The 23,132-nt window shown below is 44.0% G+C and overlaps 1 protein-coding gene across 3 annotated transcripts in view; it reads right to left on the bottom strand.

Annotated features, from left to right (window-relative positions):
- The window catches only part of LBHD2 (LBH domain containing 2), a 32,598-nt gene extending 9,693 nt beyond the window's left edge, over positions 1–22,905 (bottom strand). For 2 of the 3 annotated variants that reach the window (XM_090034083.1, XM_090034082.1), the window contains exons 1-2: positions 22,747–22,905; positions 9,540–9,635 (exon numbers count right to left, since the gene is read on the bottom strand). The gene's annotated coding sequence lies outside the window, so the exon portion shown is untranslated. Of the gene's footprint in view, positions 1–9,539; positions 9,636–22,652; positions 22,716–22,746 lie in introns of those variants that run through there. The other variant, XM_090034084.1, reaches the window with a different exon arrangement.
- Positions 22,906–23,132: the final 227 nt, after the last annotated feature.

The raw sequence follows: 23,132 nt of genomic DNA, 5'->3' as shown, positions 1-23,132 counted from the left end.
TTTGCCCATAGCAACAGAATCAGGACACATGCTACACTTTGCTAAATAGCACATAATATTGCTAAATTTCCTAAGCTGGGTGTCAAATCCATGTTAGAAGAAGAGAAATGGCTCCAGTGTAATATGCCGTCTTCTTCCCAGACTCCATGGAGGTCCCTCCGTTGGGCTGGACAGTATGGGTTTAGGAGTGCAGCCAGAAGGTAGAGAAGAGTCTTGTATCAGATTTAGAGTGGTACAGAGGGAAAAAGTTGGCAGAGCAACCTCTCAAAATGACATGGTTTTCCCCCCAGAGTGCAGCAGAAATCTGCAGGCAGTTTTCACTTAGTTTGGGACATGTCTTGACATCTAAAGATTTAAATAGCCAACCCTCATGCCACTGAATGGGAGGTAGAACAGAAACTCTGAATTTCAATGCGCCCTGATAGGAGCACTCATAGTAGGTCAGCATTTTTGGAAGCAGAAACACCAAAGAATTTATTTTGGGGGAAAACCAGTGGAGGAGGAGAAATATAACTTAAGGCTATCTACCAAGCTAGACTGTGACCTGCTCTTTGTTTAACTTGTGGTCATACCAATTGTACCTACAGGGAAAGAAAAAAATGTTAAAGAAACGCTAGCGAAATATTTAAAATATTTTCATTATTTTTATTCTACCTAACACCTCCAATATTTACAATGCTAAGGGGATGCAGTAATTTCTACTAAGCCATTGACTGCATACCTACAACTTGTACTGGTATCAAGAGACCAGATTTTCAAAAGTATTTCAGTGCCTAAAGCTACAGGGATTTTCAAAAGTACTTAAGCAGGTTAGACACTTAGGACCAGAGCCAAATCTTTCTTGTTAGTGCCTAAACAGGACTTAGGTAGAGTTTTAGATGCATAAGACACAGAAAGCAGTCCATGCTGACCCCAGTCCAACAACCACAAAACCACACAAGCACCCAGAATCAATTTTGATCCGGAAAATTCTGTAGGAGCACAGACTTAAGCTTCAGAGCATGCTCAGAAGCAAGCCAGATCAAGCACCTAAGACCCTAATTCTTGACTAAGCACTTATGCAATCCCATTCTGGGCTGAGAGGTTCCAACAGTCCACTGAAATCCTTGTTACATTCCTGTCAGTTACCTTATTTACTTGCACACAAGATGAGGTTTTTCCCCCAATTGGCATGGGGTAAAAAAAGCCCCTTCTCTTATAATCACATACAAAGAAATCTCATTAAATACATTGCCTATCATTAAACTGCAGCCAAAAGCAGCATGTGCTGAGCAATGGAAACCAACTGGGAAGCTGGCTAAATGCAGCCAGCACTGAGTATAGCTATAAAACACATGGCCCACATTGGGCAAACATGCTGATTGGAACCTACCACTTTTTTTTTTTTTTTAATTTCATATCTTGGGCCAAATCAGTCAACTCAGTTCTGAATTCTATCAACAGAGCAGAGCTCAATCATTCAGGATAAATTAGTACAGCCCATTTGAATAAGACATATGTTAGTGCCCATTAAGTGCAATCCCTCTTACCACCCACTCTTTTTCAAGTCATGGTGAGCCACAACATTGCATACAGTTCACCTGGAATCCCTCTGTTGTGCCCTCCTGCAGTGTGGTCCCGCCTTCCATGAGATGAAGCTGGACCAAGTTGTCCTGCATTTCATCTGAATATACATTTTTGGAGCATCCCAGGACTTGCGACAAGAATATCCAGTTCCAGTCATGGGTGGGGACTCATTAGCACATGAATCCTTTGTGGCGAGTATCTGGAGCAGAGCTGAGCTGTGAGGTCAACAGGCCTTGAAATGCTGTTGGCTATGGTGGAGCACAGCCCAGTGAAATATGTGGCCTTTTGGCTTTGGATTAATACCATGCATAGTTTATACAAAACATAAGTAAATGCAAAGTGCTGCTCAACAGTGTATTTATGAAATGCCTATGCTAAAACTTGCAACAGTTTAAAAAAAAGTAACATTCATCAATTCTGGATGAACTAAGTCTATGGGGACTATATGCAAATTACTACAGCCATGTTTAATTTCAAGGTTCTTGTTTTAAAATTTGCTCCTCACTTTGCCATGCTCAGGTAGAGCAGCATCTAACAGTAAAGAGAAAGAGAAGGGGAAAAGGTAGGGGGAACCAGAGAGCAAATCTGATCTTCATATTTATTTTCTCTGCTGTAGTAGTGGAAGGAGAACAAATTCAAGGCACACCGCTGATCATTAGATTCTATATTTGGAAAATATGACAAATATATACATTTTCCATATATAGTATCTAAATTGTCTTATAATCAGGGTCATCTTCTAATTGAATATGGTATTTCCAGGGTTTTTTAAACTAAGACAGTCTAAATGAAGAATGCACAGGCTTGTTCTTAGGAGCAGGAACTGGAACTCAGGTTTTCTCCCATCAAAGTGCCCTCCTCATTGGACAAGAGTCACAATTCCCCTTGTTTGCTTTCCTTTTCACCCCAGAACTCTTCCTCTTCACTGTCCAGGGGTCTAGCTTCAGCAGGAGTGGAGTGTGCCTCCACCTGAAATGTGCTGTACTCTGGTAGTATAGTGTAGTGCAGTGTCCTGGGAAGCAGGAGATATGAGTTTGAGTCCCCTCCGGCTGAGGAAAGCCTAGAACTCAGGTTGCCTGTATCCCAGGGTATTTTTCTAACCACTATTGTCCAAAAGGCAGCTCCATCATTTTCTTTGTTTCTGTGAGTGACCACAGTTGCTGTACTTTGTACTGAATTCAATGCACTTGGCATTGGCAAGGCATCTTGTTTAAGTAGGCATCTCTCCTTTGGGAGTTTTGGATCTGAATGAACCTACCCCTATCCCTTTTGACAGAGGCACCTCAAGGACAGCCCTGAGTCAGTCTGTGAGTATAAGCAGGAGTTCAGACTGGCTTTTCCTGTTACCTCGCTATAGGCTCCTTCCTGCTCAGAGCCTGGGCACGTTAGATTGGCTTTTGGAGGCCAACAACTCCAAACTCCAAACTGCCAACAACTGTGGATCTGGACTGCCCTCCTGGAGCAAGGCACCTTACCTTTAGGTGCTGCAACACTCAAGTGAGGTTACCAATGGGAATGATTTGGATCAAGCCCCTAAACACCACTGAAATGAATAAGACTAGGCACCTCATGCAGTTGGGTGCACAGTAGGATTGACAGAAGTGCCCGTTTGCATCATTAGGCACCTCGATACCCTTATAAATCTGACCTTAGTTTTCTGTTGATTCTGTTTGTGGACCATATACAGCTGAAACAGGGGGATCGGAATGGGTGAACACTAGCAAGGAGGCAATCGCACAACGCTCTGCATTGCAGCATGTTATTTAGTCTATCGTTTATATTCACTTCCGTAAAATTAGGATTTTCCCCTATACTTGAGCATTAGAAATAAAATACTTTTGTCCACCACTGTAAAAAAAAATTATGAGAGTGTGTGCGAAAACGGCACAAATTACTGTTGGGAAAACTGCAGCCATCAACAGATAAACCCATTTCACAATGAATAAACAAGATGTGTGACCCACGGACAAAGGGACCAGACTCATCTTGGGTGTAACCCCATTGTCTTCACTGGAGTTCTGCCCTGTAGGGAATTTGTCCAGTTCTGCCTCATAAGAATTCATAACGTGAGCCACCTTTACCGCACGTAACACAGGCCCCTTCAATTATACAGTTTTACGATAAGCCAAGGTAAGCATAGCTTATGTACCCCCAAATGCTATCGCCACTACTGGTCCCAGCTCACAAACAGAAGATTACATCATAAAGACTATTTCCACCATGAGCAACAAACTAAACCACACTGAAGAAAAACATTTCAGGCCCACATTAGCAATTACACCACAGATCAAAAATTTATAATATCTGCAATTACTTTAAAATCCTTCACAATGACTTTAATTAGCAGCTGCACAGAGCAGTGTGATATCACGGGGACTTTAACTCCTACAGCACTGCATTTAAAAAATAAAATAAAACTGGAAACCAACTGGAACTCGAGGTGAGCAATGAGCCGGCCCCAAACCTCAAATGCTTCCCCAGATCCAAAACAAATTCTCAAGCCAATTTCTAAACTACATCATGCACCACACAAAATTCAAGGGATAAGTGTGACAGACTGAAGAATGAAGGTGGAACCAGAACCCGTATTTCAACAACCAGCAGAACCAACACCCCTGAGCTTGTGAAGGAGGGATCAGGTTGTTCCTCTTAAACACGGAGGTTCAGGCTGAGGGCCCTCATTTGGGACTTGGACTTATCTCTGAAGAGGGGAGGATTGGCAGCTTTAATACCTGCAGATAAAGTAGACATTTCTGTACGTGAGGTATACCCTCCCATTCATAAGAGTACCCAGTAATCCATATGATTTCTCACCCTGTGGATTTTTTGAACTCACGGTAGTAAGAAATTCGAACTCAGGAAACAGAGGAAAGATCTTCACACTATTTACTTGGGATCCAGCAGTGACTGATGGGCGGTGGTATCTTATTGGCACAAGAGGCAAGATTAGCAAGAACTGAGTCATGTGCCACCATGAGTCTCTGTGCAGTTCAGAACCACTCTTCTTCCTGCCTTTCTGATTCTGCATGATTGCCTCCCCGTCCGCTCTGAGCTAGGCTGCATGCACCTCACCTGTTCTAAGTCTCCTTGTATGTTATTTGCTGATTCACTGGAAACAAGAAGCATAGCTTTGACTAGACCCCACATGGGGTCGTTCCTTGCACTTTTCAGGTTGCAGAGCTCTTTGCAATGGTGCCACATTGCATGGGCAAGGGGCAGGACTACAGTGGACTTGCACTGAAAAATGTGTTTATCGGGCTGGAAGTGGTCTCTGAGGTTTGGTGCTGGTTTCTAGTTCTGTACTCTTGAGATTGGCAATACAGCCCTTCGTTAAAGGCGAAATTAAGTCCATCTGCTCTGCCAAAGGGGTTGATCCCCTGCTATCCTAGAGGCCACTTGCTGCCCTCCCAAGCTGCTCCCCAATTGGCAAATTCTGCCCATTTCATCTCACTTTCACTCTGCTCCTGCTACCAAGTATTTAAAACACTTCCCTAGCTTTATACATATATTTAAACAAGCTGTCTAAGCTGAAAAATGTTGTTAGACCTAATGAAATTCTATTATTGGGCAATAGCAGACCTGGTACATCCCTGAGATCAAGTTAAGCCCTACAGATTGTTTCTAAATGACAAAGACAAATAATTCTGGCTCAGCAAGTGGTGGCTGGCGGGCTAGTGTCACAGCAGATGCCTTAGTGAATCAGCTCCCAAGCTGCTGAAGCCCAGGCCATTTCAAAAATCTATGCGACTTAAGTGCTTGATTGAATAGAATGGCAGAAGTGATTGTACTTCATGCATTTCAGAAAAGAATGCCAGCCATATAATTGGGGAAAAATAGACTTTAACTGAAACAGATTAATTGTTTGCAAGCTCCAGTTAGAAATGCTAAAGGAGTGCAAGAGAAATCTATACAGTCTTTAGTGCAGTGATGCTTATAACAACTTTAAATATCAAACATTAAAAATAACTAGAAATTAAATAATTGAAAATACAGCTTTGAAGAGAGAAATCACTTACAGGACACTGTCAAATTGTTTATAACATTGACACAGTGGAGGTGACATGATCTACATGGAGAAGAATTTTCTGTTTTTGAGGCAATGTTTGATGGGTTTCATTGCAGCTTTTATGTAAGAAAAGCTAAAGCCCCATGGCAGGTAGCTAATGTGGATGATTTATCATTATCATAAGTACTATATTATCTTTCAATCTGGGTCTAGCTCTCAGTTTATGTACTGTATGTGCTGATATCACCAATGACATACAGTAGCCATAGCAATGCACAGCACAGCAATAAATAGCGTTTTACAAACAAAGGGAATAAATTCTGTTCTAGTGGATGAGTCACCTACTCTGAGCCTTAAATTTTTTCTAGCAGTGAATTAAGAGATACATTTACTTTCTCCTCAGTCTAATTAAACTCAAATGTTCCAATTAAAAAAAAGTAGCAGAATCTATTCTTGCTTTTCCATGAAAAATCTATATGGAGAAGACTGGTTAAAAAAACACAACTTGATACATGTAATCCAAATTATGATAAAAAAACAGCCACAATGGCTGAATGGACCTATCCCAATCCCTTTTGGAGGCACTGAGCAAATAAACAGGATTTGAATTTCTGGTGGTGATGTTGTTTAAAACAACCATTGGAACACCGAGCAGCAAACTGTTTGACAAACGCTAACCCACCTACCACACAGTGGAAAAAAGCAAAAGAGAATGTCATATTAAGCTGAAAAAATACAAGTATTTTTCTGTTTTGTTTTTGCTTTAAACAGGGCATAATTAACCTACAGAGCTCCCAGCTGCAAGATAGCACTTAAGCCAGTGATTCTCAACCAGGATACCACAGCACCCTCTTAGGCTTACAAACATGATTCACAAGATAAACCCAGAGTTTTCAAATAGAAATCCATAGTTGCAGTCTTTCTTAGTTCTTTGTAGCAGAAACACTGTTCTACTACTCTTCTTTAGTCAAAAAAGAGTGAAAACTAAGAGCCGGCATTTTCCAAGGGGTGCTGTGACTCTAAAAAGGTTGAGGGCCACTGACTTAAGCCAACAGCAGCCTAGGTTTCCAATAGATTAGCCACTGAATTTGAATAATGACAACATTCACAGTTGTATAAGATAGGCTATTTAATCAAAGCATGCGTGTGTGTGCGTGCGTGCATGTGCGCGCGCGCACCATGAGTTAGGAAAAAACTTCACCGTGAGCCCAATGTCTGTTGTGGGCTTTCTTGTATCTGACTCTGAAGCATCTTGTACTAGTCATAAGCCCACTAGCATCACTAGTGGGCTTATGATTCCAGCTAGATAAACTGGTGATCTGATCTAATCTAAACCCCTCTGAACTGCCTGTCTCCATTTGGTTTAATGCAGGATAAAATTTACTCAGTACCAGTGGCACAATGGCAATACACCAAGACCCTGAAAGCTGTACTTGGCTATAAGTGGGTTTTAAAGGCACCTCTACATGTGCAACAAGGCTGCTCCAATATGCTATAATTACAACACTTTGAGCAGACTTGATTAATCCAGTCTGCTGAAGTGTAGTAATTACTGCACTCCAGCAGATTCTAGCATTACATGTATCAGCATCCCCATGCCGAAAAATGGTGGCGGGGCCTCTTTAACTGAAGCTCATTCGACAATTTTTAGTTAAAGCACCCCCACTGCCATTTTTCAGCATGGGTTAGAGCAGCTCTCTGATCCGCTCTAATTAAAGCACTCCCCCCCACACACACACACGCACATCACACACACTCCCTGAAGCACATGTTTAAATGCCCTAAGTTTCTATAAAAAATTGTATGCAAGCAGCTCTTGTACTTCTATGTTTCTTGAAATAGGTCATTTCAGTTCACAGGTAATAAAACTGAAGTCAATCAGTTTAGTCTCACCCTGCAGTTGACACCTGAATTTCAGGACTCTCTGGCATCACTTAAAATGACCCAGTCTAGCAAATGCTCAAATCTAGGTAGAGTTCTCAGGCTCAGTTCTGCTCTCATTAGCATCAATGCTATACCACTGGTTTCAAATAACTTATTTCAGATTATAAGTGGGCATGAGAGTAGATATAGGCCTGTTACATTTTATTAAATCACCACTACCTTAATGCATTTCAACAAAGAGATTACAGCATGGCACAACTATTCTGGAACGCTCAAGTTCCAACATGCATTGTTTTGCAGTGTGGACAAGGTACATGGCACATTCTTGGCTGTTTCAGATATTTCTCTTCAGCTTTAGGAAATGATACTGCATGAGTTTGCCAAAATTGTGCACATCAATAGAAAAATCCATGTTGTTCACTCCATAGCTCTGGTTTTCAAACAAAAAGCTGGGACTGCGTTTGACTTGCTTTAGTGTGTCAGGATGGCAGAAAGCATGCTCTTTAGATAAAAGATAGGCAGGTCTTTGGATGCTTAGTCAAAAACAGAAAAGGAAGGGAGCACTAACCTCCCAGCAGTAACAGTAGTAGCTTCTGCACTGGGACAATAATGTCTTGTTTTGATTTCGGATTCAGCCATTTGGGAGGACAGCGATTCATTTTGGTGTTTTGGATCACTGCTCTGTTTTGATTCAGCCAAATCTGTTGCAGAGTTTTGATGCTGTTTTGGAGATACGGATCGGCTGGGGAGAGGCAAGCACAGCCAAGCGGCTGCAGATTCTCCTGTGGCTCCTCTGGCTGCGCCTGCCTCTCCCTGGGTGAGGGGAGCCACTGGAGAAGCCCCCATGGCTGGCCTGCCTGGCCCATCCCCCACACAACCCCAGCCTAGTCTTGGCACTTAAAAAAAACAAACAAAGCCCTGCAATCACCGGCTGCAGAATCGGCAACTGGGGCCTCAGAGCACTTGTGGCAGAGCCCCCACACGCAACACGGGGCAGTGGGGATCGCCCCCCCACTGCCTGTCACCCATGTGGCAGCTGCCCTATGGCACGGCTGCAGCATGGCCTGGCAGGGTACCGAGCACTGCCTGGGAGCTGGGGCCACTGGGGCTGAGAGCTCCCAGGCTTCAAGTGACTGTTGGAGCCGCCCCGGCTCCCAGACAGCATGCAGCGATGTGACAGGTGCTGTGTGGGTGCCAGGTGGAGGGGGGCAATCCCTGCTGCCCTCTACTGCCCCACACTGTGTGGAGGGGCTCTGCCATGAGTATCCGGAGGCCAATCACCCTTGCTGCAGCTGGTGAGTTAGCTTTTTTTTTTTTTTTTTAACATACTAAAAAAAATGCTGGGGCCAAGCAGGGGGGGCATCAGTCAGGGGCAGGGACACCAGGGAGCGGGGAATGCATGTGGGGGGCTCTGCCAGGAGGCCTCAGAGCCTCCATAGGCCCAGCTACAGCTGGTGAGTGCAGGACTTCTTTTTTTTTTTTTTTTTTTTTTTTTTTTTTTTTTTTTTTTTAAGTGCCAGGTGGTGGGGCTGGGCAGGGCAGCCATGGGGGCTTCTCCCACAGCTCCCCAGCTGTACTCAGCGTGGGCTGTGCCAGGCAAACTCAGGTGCTGGCAGTGGCCCCAGCCCCAGCTGGCAGCGGTAGCATGCTGTCATCACACACACAGATCCGGGGGCCTGCGCCCCCTAGGAGGGCTATGGGGCTGTGCCAGACTCCTGGGGGGCGCAGGCCTCCGGATCTGCAAGCAGGATGACAGCAGGCTGCCCTCCCCCCCAGAGTGCTGGGATGGGAAGGGACCTTGGAGACAGCTCGCAGACACTGGACTGCTACAGATGTCAGTATCAGAGCGGTTCTTCCGCCCCGCTTCCCCCTCCCTCTTCTTAGTTTCTGTTTCCCTTCAAGCCTGGCTCTGAAACATTTCTAAAACATTTTGGATGGTTTTGTTTCATTTTGGAAATGTTTCAGAGCCTTCTGTTTCATTTTGGATTCAGTGTTTCGGGCACCGAAACTCCTCTGAAATGAAAAGGCTACTGAAATTTTACACAGCCCTAATAATAAAGCAATGAAATGATTAGCATATTACCTTTAATCACATGGATGTTTTGCCAAAAGTTGTCCTTGTTGCAAATGTTCACTTTGATAATGGAGTTGAACAAACTGTTTCAAATCCTAAATGGATCTGAAAGAGACAAGGTTAAAGACGATCAGAGAATACAAAGAAAAGGACAGAGCTTTCAGAGACCAATATGAAAGATTACTTCTGTAAACTTCTCCTTTGGAGGCTTGTTTAATTTTCTATGCCAAATGGAAACTGATCTTACTTAGAAACTAGCTGTTAATGTACTTACTAAATGACTGAGGTGACTGATATTCTAAAGCCGCCCAAAGGTTCTCAGTCAAAATAGCTTGGACTTTGATTCTTCATGGTTAGACAACTTTACACACCACTGGGTGCATCTACATGTTCAACTAATTCACAGGGATAAACTCCGGTGCAGTTCGCACCAGAGTCAGCTGCTCCCGGATGCAGCATCTTCATGTGCGAGGCCCAGTCCTGGCCTCCAGGTGCTGGTGTTGGGCAGCGGAGGGACTGGCTGGGGCACGAGGGTGTCAAAGCGCAGGTCTGGGCGGCAGACCGTCTACAAAAGCATTTCAGCAGAGTTAACTACTTTGCCATAAGATAGTACTGTCAGGGATAGTACTTATGGCAGAGTTAATTAATCGACTGCAACCTAATACTGACACTTGTGTAGACAGTGATACTTTACTGCGGAGCTAGTCAACTGCAGTAAAGCGCACTTGTAGTTGCACCCACTGTGAAGCAAAACTACATTCAACAAAACTATGCTGAATTTCATAAGTGTAGGAATGTTGTTAGAATTAGCAAAAATAGACAAGCAATAACCACAGCCTATATCCTTTATTTGTTTAGTGTTGGCAGTCTGCTTGGTGAAGCACAAAACGTTACAAAAAGATGTTCCTTACCCAAAGAGTTATCAGCCAAAAGGCAAAGACAGCAGGACATGCGAGAAAGAGGATACTTTATGTTTGAGTGGGAATTCAACATCACTACAGCTTTCTTGTGGGCATCACAGAAGAAGAGCTTTTCAGGAAGGATTTCAATAAGGACAGGGATAACTTGGTAAAGAGAAGCAAGTTTCCTACTCCTGGAACACGGTTCATCCTTTTTTTTCCCCACTGGTTGGTTCTAAATTTTCTGTCACATAACTTGAAAAATTAGTTCTGAAAGCCTGCAAATACCCAGACCATACAGAGATTTTGTGAAACAGAGCTGCAGCCTACCAAAGGTATATTTATGCCCACCCTAGCTATTTCCTTGGACATGAAAGAGGCATTTTTACTGAGATGAATGGTGATAGTGTGTGGATTTTATACTCTTCAGTGGGTTGGATTCTGGCCCAAGTGATTAAACAAATCTACCTTCTCTAGAAGACTTTCTGCCAAGATTTTTAATGCTGGATTAACTGTAAAGTGATTTTATTCAATAAGAATAAGTAGAAAAAGTCAGTCCTTGTGTTCTAAAGTTTCCTCTCAAGCTAGGGCCCTGGACAGACCATACATAGGCCATTCTGGTATTCAGTTAGCATTTCTCTGAGAGTCAACATATTCCTCACACATCCCTAGGATTCAATTCATAACTTATTAATTTTTGTCAGGCAATTTCCACTCTTCTCCCATTATCAAATCAATCTGAGTTTGGTATTTTGTCCCTTTAAAAAAATCATGACCATCTCAATATTTTATCCTTATTTGGAAACTGCACAGAATTCAAAACCTAGTGATCCAGTACATCAGCAGGAAGATTTTCATCCCACTGCCCGCTACAATATTGCTGTTAATAAAACCTGTGAAAATGCAGTAAGAGCTCGCCTACCTTAAATCTCTCTGTTAGAAAAGATTAGATGTTGTAAGAACAGCTATTACACTCTGAGTCAGCTTCCAGTGACAGACTAAATTGTGTAGGGGAGTATTAGATGGTTATAGAATTGTTTCCCTCTAGGTCACTGGTTTGAATCCAAGCCAGGACAGCAGCTATCTGGAGGTATCATTTGATAACTGTTTCATTAGTATATAGGAATACATCATTCCTTCTCTGCTGCATGTCTTATAAAAATCATTGCTGGTGCCACTTGTCCAGTCTCAGCAGAAAAGGCCTCAATTAAACTGACATAAAACAGATGTCTCCACAGAGCAAGACTAAGGCTGGGTGGCTAGACAGTGACTATCCATGCTGTGCCTTGTCTCTGAGTAGAGGGCTTCAAGCCTTAAGTCACTGAAAATCATCATCAACAACCTAAGCAAAAAAATAACCTTATTTTTCTTTGCAGAAGTGTTACAGAGAGAAACTTTCCCAGTTTACAAAACTAACAGTATGCATTTATCCTTTGCATGGGAATATGATCAGGTCAGATCATGGCTTGATCTCGTTACTGCACAGGTGTTAACCGCTGATCTTCCTCTCATAAAGCTAGCCTCTCTACAAGTACCTCGTCCATTATTGACTCCTACTAATGTTTCTCTGCTTACCCCCCAACACATCCAGTAAAGGTGTGCTGCTATCTAAGAACACATAGAAGGTGGTTTTGTTCACAGGGGATTCAAACCCGTAACTCCGAGACAGGGCAGGGAAGGCCAGGCTAAAAGCCTGAGCTCTGCAGTGATACAGCAGTCAGAGGCAGGAGGGAGTTGCAAAAATGAGTCGAAGAGGTGAGTGAGAGCAGTCCCCTTTTCCTTGGTTATTTATTGCAGCAGATGACACCAACTGTAAGCAGCAGCATAACCAGGGAAGCATGAAGCTGAGCATGGGCAGATGAGATGGGTTGGTCTCCCTGGGTAGGGGGCACTGCCGGCAGCCAAAACAAGTCCTCCCCCAACTCCAACTGTTTGCTTCTGTGCATCGAGGCTGAAGGGCAGTGGAGGCCAGCTACGGACATCCTGGAGGGGTGGGGAGGGGAACGGTTACAGACCTTCCCCCCCATCTACGCCATGGCCAGGGGCTGTAAGGAACAAGGGGAACTGTTTGGGAGAGGTTTGGAGGGGAAAGGGCTCCTGGGGGCCATGAGGGACTGGACAAGAGGTCATGGGTACTAAGGTGCTTTTGCGAAGTGAGGCACAGGGTAAAGGCAGCCTGGGGCATTGTGGGGCAGGGAGGTGTGAGGGGCAGATGGGGTTTGTGGCTGAAGGGGACAGGGTGGTCTGTGGGGGTGCAATGTGGTGTGAGGGGGGGTTGGGAGCAAGATGAATAGTAGGTAAGGGAGATGCAGGGGTGTGAGGGGCTGTAGTGAAGGCTGATGGCTCACGGGGCAGGGGAGAGCTCAGTGAGGTGGGAAGGGAATGGCGAAAGGTCAGGGGGTGTGATGTGGACGAGTCTGCGCAGGGTGCAGCGGATTCACAGGGGCAATGAGGAAGCAGGATAAGACTCAGTGGGGCAAGGGAAGGACACTGGACTTTGATGAGTTTGGGGCACAATGGTACGGGGCTGACCATGGAGGATATGTGGGAAAATGGGGGACAAAGTAGAACAAGTGAGCATTTGAGGTGGTAGGGGCAATGCAGAATGCCCTGGTGAAGGTCAGTGAGGGACACTTGAAGACCACGGTGAAGTGTCTGGGGGACCCACATATGTGGGTGCAAGGAGCAGTTCTGTGTGTGGCCAGGCTGGGAGATAACAGCTGTCTCCCCAGGCACCAAACGTCTGCCCCTCACAGACTCCATTGCATTTGTTTTTGCTTGGATCATAAACTGCATAATATAGACCTAAGCCCGAAGCATATTAGTAAAGCTTCCCACTTCTTTTTAATGAGAAAAATGCGTGTTGTGTTATGGGCTGATGCCCCACACTACCTGCACACCTCCCTTTTCAAAATCCTAGATCCACCCCTGGATATGCTTACTTTATCCAGCTAACAGACATGATTATCTTCTTTGGTTGACATTAGAGGAAATATTAACTAATACCTCATCTTCTAAAATATTGTTTAATCATTTAAAACAAGGCACAGCTAGTGCAGCCACAGGGTGAGCCTTTACTGAAATACTACTGGGAAATTACTCTGTCCACTATATAGCTGCTCATCTCTTATTATATTAACTCCCCTCCTTTGTTTTACCAGTGATGCCATCCTTACCCCATGGTACATCTTCCTTGAATTAATCTGCAAACCTATTCCTCCATGACATCCCTCCTCCAGAACAACTTCTGAGGACAAATGACTAAGCTGTCTCCAGGATAACTACCTTTATATTAAAAGTTAGCAAAAACTAGAGATGATCTGAAACCACTGAACTGTGTCTCAATTGAGCCATATATACCCATGTGATCTCATGACCATTACCATGCCTCTTTCCTTTTTGTCTGTTGTTTGTCACACTCCCAAGCTGGACTTGAGAAGGGACTGTACATTGTACTGTGCCGAGTAGAAATTGTTTTAGTCGCAATGGCAATATAAATCATTCAAATACTGAAGTTATAGCAATGCCAACACAGACAATTTAATGGTATGTATACATGAGTGATTGAGGATAGGGAGGCAAGCTCCCCTCTCAAAGATGTTATTCCAAACTTCTACCTCTTGTGATCTGAGATCCCACATCTCACATCTTTTGGGGTGGCAAGTACTATTAACCTAACACCTTTATTAACATGCTCAAATGAACCACAGTGCCAAAAAGCAGTCCTGCTAATAAGAACATAAGCATCTTTTATTCATTTAATTAATAGAAGCATTCTGACTCTGTCAATAACAATGCGACCAAGTAGATTCTCTAGTGTTGAATCCCTTAGTGAAGATTAGGACACCACCTTCCCTTTGGGCAGTGCTGTGCTCTGAAAGTGCCTAGTGGCCATGTACTAGATCTGCTTCTTGACCTGTATACCAATACAAAACCTCAAGCCTCTGGGTCTGGTACACCTACTTGATCTCTTCTCATGTGACACTCTCATCCTGCAATGGAAACAGGGAAAGCAGCAGGAGGTAGGAGAGCGGTTTCCTACCCACTTTGTAACAGCCAGAGTGGGTGGAGATGCCTGTTGCTCCTCACTGCTCCTTCCCTGACTAGTCAGAGCTCAATGAGAAAGGGTTGAGTTCATGTGGAGTGGATGCTCCACGGTGATCAGACACAGCAAACTGGGAAAAGTGCAGAACTGAAATCGCTAGCAGATATGCTTTCTCAGTATACAACTGAAACCCAGAGTCAACATTTTCAGAGCTGCGTGCCTCAAGTAAAGACCCTAAAATTGAAGTACCCTGGTTTTCAAAAATGCTAAGCACATACAACTCCCCCTGACTTTAATCAGTCATGGATGCCCAGCACTGATAAAATCAGGTCATTTTATGTCAGTGTGTGTGGATATAAATATAGATATAGATATTGATCAGCCTCACTTCCAGAATCTGGTTTGAAAACACTGACCTGTCTCCCCAAAATGTCCCATGTCTCATAGACAACAGAAAAATTCTGAGCATAGCAGAGGTCTGCAGGATCGATCATCCAGTGAGATCAATACAAGTAAACAAGGTTCTATCTGATGAATAGCTATTTTACAGGACAGATACTTTCTTTCCCCCTCTTTTTCATAGTGCTCAAGTTAATTATTCTCTCATACAGCAGTAATGGAAATGTTATGATAACAGTCTAACAATACTGCATTGAAGGTTCATCTTGTATAAATAACTTCAGAAAGACTGCATAAATTGGCCTTGTAGAATTTTTTTTTTTAACATGTAAATTTGTCATTTTATAATTTGAAAAAGAGATTTTTTTATTGGACCAACTATGTAGCTGGGATAAAGTTTAGACAAGCTTTCAAATACAAGGCATTCTTTGTCAGGTCTCCCAGAATGTCTTGCATTTGCAAGGCCCAGTAAAAGATATCACTCTAAGAAATCCTTGCCTCTCGCATAATTTCTGGCCCACCACAATTACATTATTACTTTCATGCTACCATCATTTTAAAAAGTCGCTCGTGGAACGTGCGCTTTCCCACTGGATTTTACAGACTTCCTGACTCAACGTTTATATTGTACTGAGAGGTTCCACACTCTCGTCTTCTTGTACGGGGGCCCAGGAGGGCCACAGGCTCCACCAGGTGTTTGATTTAATTGTAATCAACGTAGCCCCAGAGCTCAGTCTGGCCATTGGTGTATATGTAGGTTCCCTCTCACTTCGGGTGGTCATTCAAAACTGACCCATGGCATGTCTTACCCCATAAAGGCTCCATATAAAGGCAGGCTTTTCTCTGGCAAAGATGGTGATCTCAGCATACGTATTTCAAAAATCTATTGACTGAGAAAAAAATGGAAATGAAGATAATATTTAATCTTCAAAACTACAAAGTCACGATTTGTTGCCAAGTACCTCTACTCTGGAAATCCTCAATAAGCCACAGTGAATTCAGTCTGCGACTGAAAATGAATAGTAGGCATTGGAAGCTTTACTAAATGTGAGGAAGGGGATGCCGTATTTATTTATTTTATTCAGCATAACAGTCTTTCCATTTAGCAAAGTCTGATGCGTGGGTGGCCCAGGACAGAGTTACAGTTGTGGAAGATGGAGAGAGAGTTAAATTAAAAAAAACAGAAGGTGCTTTTCCACCTAAATAAGAGACCCTTCAAAGCTGTTTTGCACTGAGTGTTTCTGCAAATCCTATTCTTTTGTGCCTTTTGTAAGAGTGATTCTTATGTTATTATCCAAGGTGGATCTTCAATTGTCTGACCTTTCCATATTAGGGAATATTTCCATTATCAATTATAAAAGCAGTTTCTGTAAAGTACTGCCCCCCCCCCAAAATACTCATTATAAATCTTAACAAAACTGAACACAAAAGGACCGTGTTGTATCAGACAACCTCTGATGTCAAAAGAGATCAGTTGATACATTATCAAGAGCAGAATTTGAATTTAGGCAAAGCATAATGAAAGATCCCTTTTAACTTCCATTCACTCTTGTTTTCCTAACAATTGCTCTTCTTACCTAATTGCTCTTAAATGTTTGGTCCTTCACTACATCTCATCAAACCAGAAGTTATGCAAAAATCACAGCTTTGAAAAGGAGAAAAAATACAGAACTTGGTACCATAGCATCAGAGAAAAAACAAGTGATCATTCCCCACTGCCAAGCTCTGAGAAGGTTAACTATTTTGTCCCTGGGGTAGTTTTGATCTGAAACCTCATTAGTCTTTGTGGTTTTGTGCTTTCAGAGTAATTTCTATATTTCCAGGTATTTGCACTTTATTCCCCCTCACCTTGCCTTTGTTTAAAACCTCCCCTTTTCCTTAGTATTCACTGTAAGTATGTACAGTAATCACTGAACAGTTCATTAACTCAGCCTACTCAACTGTTCAGTTTTAGCAGATGGGAGAAATTCTGCATTTGCAACTTACTTCCTTCTTTTAATTTGAAATTGTTTGAGCAGTACAAGCAGGAACTCCCACCTGTCTTGTGGCCTGCTGGGGAGAAGTACTCCCCACCCTTATCTCTGGACACCATTTCAGAGCTTCGGGTTGTTTGTTTAAAGTGTTGCTCCTAGATTAATGCCGCACTTGATTACAAGACCTTTTGGGACTCTTACAATGAGGTTATTCAAGAAAGGCACAAGCGCCAAGAGTCAGATGGCTGTTTGCAGTTGCTTGCGACTATACTGGTTTGTGCCGGACCATGTCAGCAAAGCTGTGCCGGGGCTGGACAACAGTATTTGGATGAAATGTCTCCATGATGTTCTGCCGGAAATGGTGTTGAGTGATCTAGTCCAGATGTAATATTTCTTTTCTAAGTAGTGGACACCCATTTGCAGAAACATCTGTTAAGAGCAACAGCCATTTATCATCAACGTTTTGCCTCAGAATATTTTCCCTGCTATATACTTAAACAACAGCAACAGCTGCAGAGAGCAACATAGCACCAGGGCACTAACATGCTGCTACTAATAAGCATTGACTGTAATAAGCAACTGCTATGAACAGCATCTTGTGCACCTAATGCTTAAGATGTCATCTTGTAAGACCACACTTCTGACCACTTGTGGTCATTACACCTCCCTGACGCTGGCAGTAGTTGGAATATTAGCTCCCCTGTTCTGAAAATATTCCAGCTTGAATAATTGCCTAGATTTTACACTGCAGCCTGCAGTTTGAACTGGGGACCCATTTTTTCACCACCAATCCTAACTGTTGAAGTGTGGGTGGGAACTGTTAAGAAGCTTCCTTATTTCCTCTAAGCATACCCTTATGATGAATAGATGTGACTTTTATTAAAGTGCTATGAGATCCAAGGGGCTATATAAATGTAAATTATAACATGGACCACTGAACAGAAATTTACATGTGTGTGAGATCCTGTTTAAACCTCCCACTTCTTTTTGGATGCGAAGCTTTTTTTCCTAAGCAACTGAGAAAAGTGAGATATGTGTCAGAGTCTAGAGATTAGAGATCTGTTCTGTTCTTTCATTTCAGAAGCTCTTGTCTTTTCCCTCCCACACTGTACTTGAATTCTCCTCTCCACAGGGCCAGAGCTGCCTTCCTCTTCATGGCTGCGTGTTACATACAAGATGTCAATTTCTCTCGGAAAGCAGCAAGATAAAACAACTCTTGAAGTGGAGGAAAAGACGTTTCAGAATGAGACACAGCATGTAGTTCTGGAAAGTGAAAAGGGGTAGGAAGCCTCTATTTCTGGAGTGTGCTGTTCTCTCCTTCCTAACTTCATGGGGAGGTGCAGTTTTTACTTTTTCTGTACCAGCCTCCAGATCAACTAGTGGGATGCTATCATCTTGGTCAGGATTTTTCCAACAAGGATGCAGAACAGTCATTTGGGACATACAAGAATGAACTGGCAGATTGCTTTGAGTCACCTTTGACAACTTTTGTGGTTTTATTATGAATCTCTGGGTACCTGTTGTTGTCAAAGCCTGAGTTTCTCGTGAAATTACAGTATATAAGAATTTCAACTTTCATTTTTTTTCAAGAAAAGTAACTTCTAGCTCTCCTAGTTGAGAAGAAAAGCTGGAAAAATGGATCTCAAAGGCTTAAAAAAAAAGAAGAAAAGATTTTTGAGGGGGCTTCACTTCTATGAGCATGAGGTTCTGGCAGATACTAGCTCAATACTTGCCCTTCCTTCCCTCTTTCTAGTCATTTCATAGGTACTTAAGCTTCTGAATTCTTGATCTCAACAATTACTTGCAGGGACCTTCTTGAGAAAGACCTCCACAGGGAAAAGATATATGGGAGAGGGAGGCTATGGCAGCCAGCCAGTGCAAGCTGAGGCAGGGGGAGGACAAGGCAACCAGGAAGTATGTGCAAGGGAGCAGAGGAAGAGAGGATTGGAGCAGATGGGAAGAGTGACTAAATGAGTCCCTCTGAATGTTAGGAGACCTCCATAGACTCCTCATGGAACTGTGGATCTCTGCCATGAGAAGGTTTTTGGCCACGAGATGCAGGAATTCGGTGATGTGAGAGGACCTCATTAAGAAATCAGTCCCACTGAAATGAAAGATAAGCCTCAACAAGCTGTTATATATTTTTAGAAGTATATGTTCTGTTACTTGCTGTACAAATGCTGGCTTTGAAGAGAACTTCCTTTTGGAATCTAAAAACGCCCTTAATGTGCAGCATGTTCCTGTGTTGTTTGTTCACTGCAGAGAACACCAAATGGGCTTCGTCATTCATTAGGTCTTACAAACCAAATGCCTTACAATCAAGGATTTAATCACTCGTATTTCAGAACATAGGTCAATAGCAATTAAATAGGGTCAAGAAGTTTTTTTCCACCTTCCATGGAAGAAGTTGATTCTTTAATCTGACATGTTTGAGACATGACATCACCCTTGTATGAAAGCTGTCCTCTATCTTACAGACGAAGTTCTGTCCCACCCATCTCTTCTTGATAATTACCTAATTTCATACTCTTGATTACAGCAGAGGTCACCATGTGCTCTGATCCCCCTGTTCTTTATGGTTTAAAAATTGGCTTCCTGTTCTTGACTGCTTACAAATACTGCTGGGTTGCCTTGGAATAAGGCATACAAACACAGGACGGGACCACTGAGTTCTCCTGTTTGGTCCCCTACAACCACAGGCAATGATGTAGTAATTACAGTCAAAAGACAGTAGTTACACTGCTAGAAGCATGTGTGGATGAAAGCAGCAGCGCAGACTAGGCAACTGTTAGAAGGGAAGGTATTATAAGATGGATTCCTAAACATCTATTCTCTTTCTGAAAGACGTGACAAAAAATGTCCATCACACACACTTCTCGTTTATATCGGTAGCAAAATTAGAACAAGAGGAGCATTAGAGGTAAAACATAACATTGTAACTACTATAAAGATACAAAGTAGGTATTTGCTTGCTTATAACCTTCTACAAAATCTTTGATAACATATGCAATAAAGTACTTAAACACTGCAGTACAATCATGTAATTCTGAGCCTTTTAATTCTGTGCTTAGTCCAGCAAAAGTAACAGAAATATAAGAAATTGGTCTTTAAAAAAAAGAGACAGAATAGATTTTAATGTTCAGCATCAGTAATTAACAGAAAACTGGTAAGTGTCACGATACCATCACTTACCACTCAAGATGTGGGAGTTTTTCTACATGATTTAAAAACCAAGAGCTCAGCCATAAATATTAAACTGAATTTCCAAATTATGAAAAGGTGGCACAGTCTGAGACAGCTCACGTCGGAATGCAATGTGCTGTCCCAGAAAGGACAGTCAAGCTACACAGAGCAAGCAACATCTGGAAAAAAATACTGTTGGAAAATTATTGCATAAAGAAAACACTGCAAAAACCCTTTTGAAGCAAGCCGTTTGAGCTCAAAACATGCATGCCTCAACAAAGCTAAGAGTCATCCTGCAAACCAGATTCCAAATGTGCTTCAGGTCTGCTAAACTCACAGAATTTGTCCAAATGCTTGTGCCCACTCAGTTGTTGGCTACATTAATAGATATTAATTGAAAGGTCAAGCGCATTTTTACAAATATTACAGAGGTTTGAACGAAATATGCTGTACTTCCCAAGCTTTACTGAGTTCTATTGGAATCCAGTTGCTGACGTTAACAGGTCAAACTCCATTTCTGCACACCCATACAACTCAACTGACAATAGTGGGCGCTTGCAAGGATGAAACGCAACAAAATGTGGCCCACACCGCAAACAAGCAGTTCCCCAAATTAGAATTGGATCAGTGAGGGACAACCTTTTGGGCTGATGTGCCGCAAGTTAGCTTTGCACACTCTCCAGTTGCTCCGAACCTCTTCCCTTGCCTAATCTGCTTTTTGCTTCCTGCCCTGTGCTCCCTGCCTAATCTTCTGTCTGCTCCCTGTCCTATGCTCCAATGCCTGCTCCTTGCCATATGTGCCCCCGCACTGCCTTTCTCCTTCCCGATCTGCTGCATGCCACACACAAAGGCTGCCTGTGCCACCTGTGGCATGTGTACTGCAGGTTGACCACCCCTGATTTGGATGATGACACCATATGCAATACCAAAGGCACTTTCAAAACACAAAGTAAGAGGCAATTCTCCCAAATGTCCACAATCAAAGATCAAACACGAGGCAGAGGAAGAGGGATTAGACATCCTTTTTAAAAATGTGGTTGTATCCACTTATCCCACTTTCCTCCTGGCTTGTCACCAGTTTCTATAAACTTCACAATGAAAAGCAACCTTGAGAGGCAGTCTGAAGAAGGAAAGAAGCGGAGCTTCATCTGCAGAGCAATCCACGGGGGCGTTCCATGTACAGGGAGCAAAAGGAACCCTTGTTGAGGGTCACATCCTGTGCCTGCTCAAGTCCATGGCAAAACCCATACAAGGTGCAGGATAAAACCCTGGCAGAAGGATTCCTTGAGTGACCCTTCAAAAAGCTATGTATTTTGTTGTATGGACAGACCTGGGCATATATCTGCATACTTTTTGAAAGGAAAGAAAAGTCATAATTTTGCTGGGTGAGCCAGTATAGATTTGATACCTGATCTATGCAAAATCATGTTACTCAATATAAAGATATCATTGTGAGGAGAGCGAGAAGGTAGTGACTGTATTTGCACATTCGTTCTCCCATTACAGTAATTTACCCGAGAAGGTAGAGGAAATACTACATAATTGACATATTGTCAGACCGTATCAGGAAAGCAAGGGAACCAGGTCAAATAGTTCCTTGTTTTTCTTCTCTGTAATAATAATATTGACTCTTAAAAAACCAACGGTTTTAAATGGAATAACAGTTATCAAAATATTGAGCTGAATGTCACTTTAGTTTCTGCGGACCAAATGTACTGCTCATTAAAACCAGGGGATGTAAAGCATTGGGTTTGGTCAGCATGTGGGGAAGCAGGCAGCCAGCAGCTTTCCCTGCTCCACTCCTTGCTTACACACTTCAGTCCAGAAAAGTGCTATTTCATTTGCAGGCTTCTCACAAGGAAAGACTGATAATAGTGCCAAACTATGAGATGGGTTTGTAAGGCAGACAAACAGGGGCTTGAATCATGCCAGTACACCACTGTGTCTTGTGCGAAGATCTGAGTCCTGATCCAGAGAGCCAATTCCACAACACCACCAAGTATGTGATTTTAATAAAAGTGGCAGCCAGCAAAGCCTACTGAAAAGAGAGCAATGCCATAATGCTCTAGGTCCAGCACAACGTGCTTGTTTCAGGCTGAGCAGTAGATTCTACCCCTCCTACCCTAACTCTCCTAGCCGCTGAAAAATACAAGCGGAGCTTTGTACCAAACGAAACAAAAATTTTTGCGGTACTTTTGGCCGGCCGTCGCCAGGGCCATAGGAAAACATTCACGACCCGTGCTCCAAGAGTCCGTGTTATCCCTGGTTAAGAGATACAGTAGAGCCATTATTTCCACCGCTCTTACGTGCAGGTGTGATATTTGCCAGCCTGCTGGAAAGAATCTGAGCTCAGCGGACTTCTAACCAGCCGCCAAACTGCAGGAAAAAGCTGCGCCGGGTTAAAGTTACCGCTTGTTACCTAGTTCTGCTCCCCCCCCCCCCCCCAATTTCAAAAGTCACCTGGAAAGAAGGGAAATCGATGGACAGCCAGGAGAATCACACACCCTCCACCAAGACACCTCGCCCGCTCCTGCCAGAGGCGAGAGCTCAGCGCCGTCCTGCCCCTGCCCCTGCCCCTCCAGCCGCCCGGCCCGCCCGGCGCCGGCTGCCGTCCTGCTCGCACCTGCCCCGGCCGCGCGACCGGGCACCGCCGCCCGGTCTCCGGCAGCGAGGAGCCGCTGCAGCCCCGCGAGCGCCCCGGGCCCCGGCCGCCTCACCTGCTGCGGGGCTCCGCGCGGCCCGGGCTGGCTGCGGCAGGCGCCGGCTCCCGCCCATGCACGGGGCAGCGGAGCTGGCTCCGGAGCGCGCAGGGACCCGGGCTGCGCCGCCGCCGCTGTGCGAAGCAGCTCGGCTCCCGCCCGGCCTCGCAGACCACTCCCCCCGCGGGGCAGGGCCGCGGGGCGGGGCGGGGCGGGGGGACGCAGCGGAGCCGGCTGGGGCGATGCTCGCGGGCGGGCTGGCCCTTCAGCGAAGCGCGCCCAACTCCGCGGGCCGAGCTGAAAGCCACGTGCGGGCGGCGGCCCGGGGCCTGGCACGAACTGTACTGCGCCGTAAGCGAGCACGGCGCGGCCACGGGTGCAGGCGTTCAGGCGCACTAAGGCCG

The sequence above is a fragment of the Crocodylus siamensis genome, chromosome 2, assembly GCF_052110815.1.
Source record: "Crocodylus siamensis isolate JL-2025a chromosome 2, ASM5211081v1, whole genome shotgun sequence".
Taxonomy (NCBI): Eukaryota; Metazoa; Chordata; order Crocodylia; family Crocodylidae; genus Crocodylus; species Crocodylus siamensis.
Note: the sequence above shows the minus strand (reverse complement) of the source record. Positions and strands in the feature narration are given on the sequence as shown.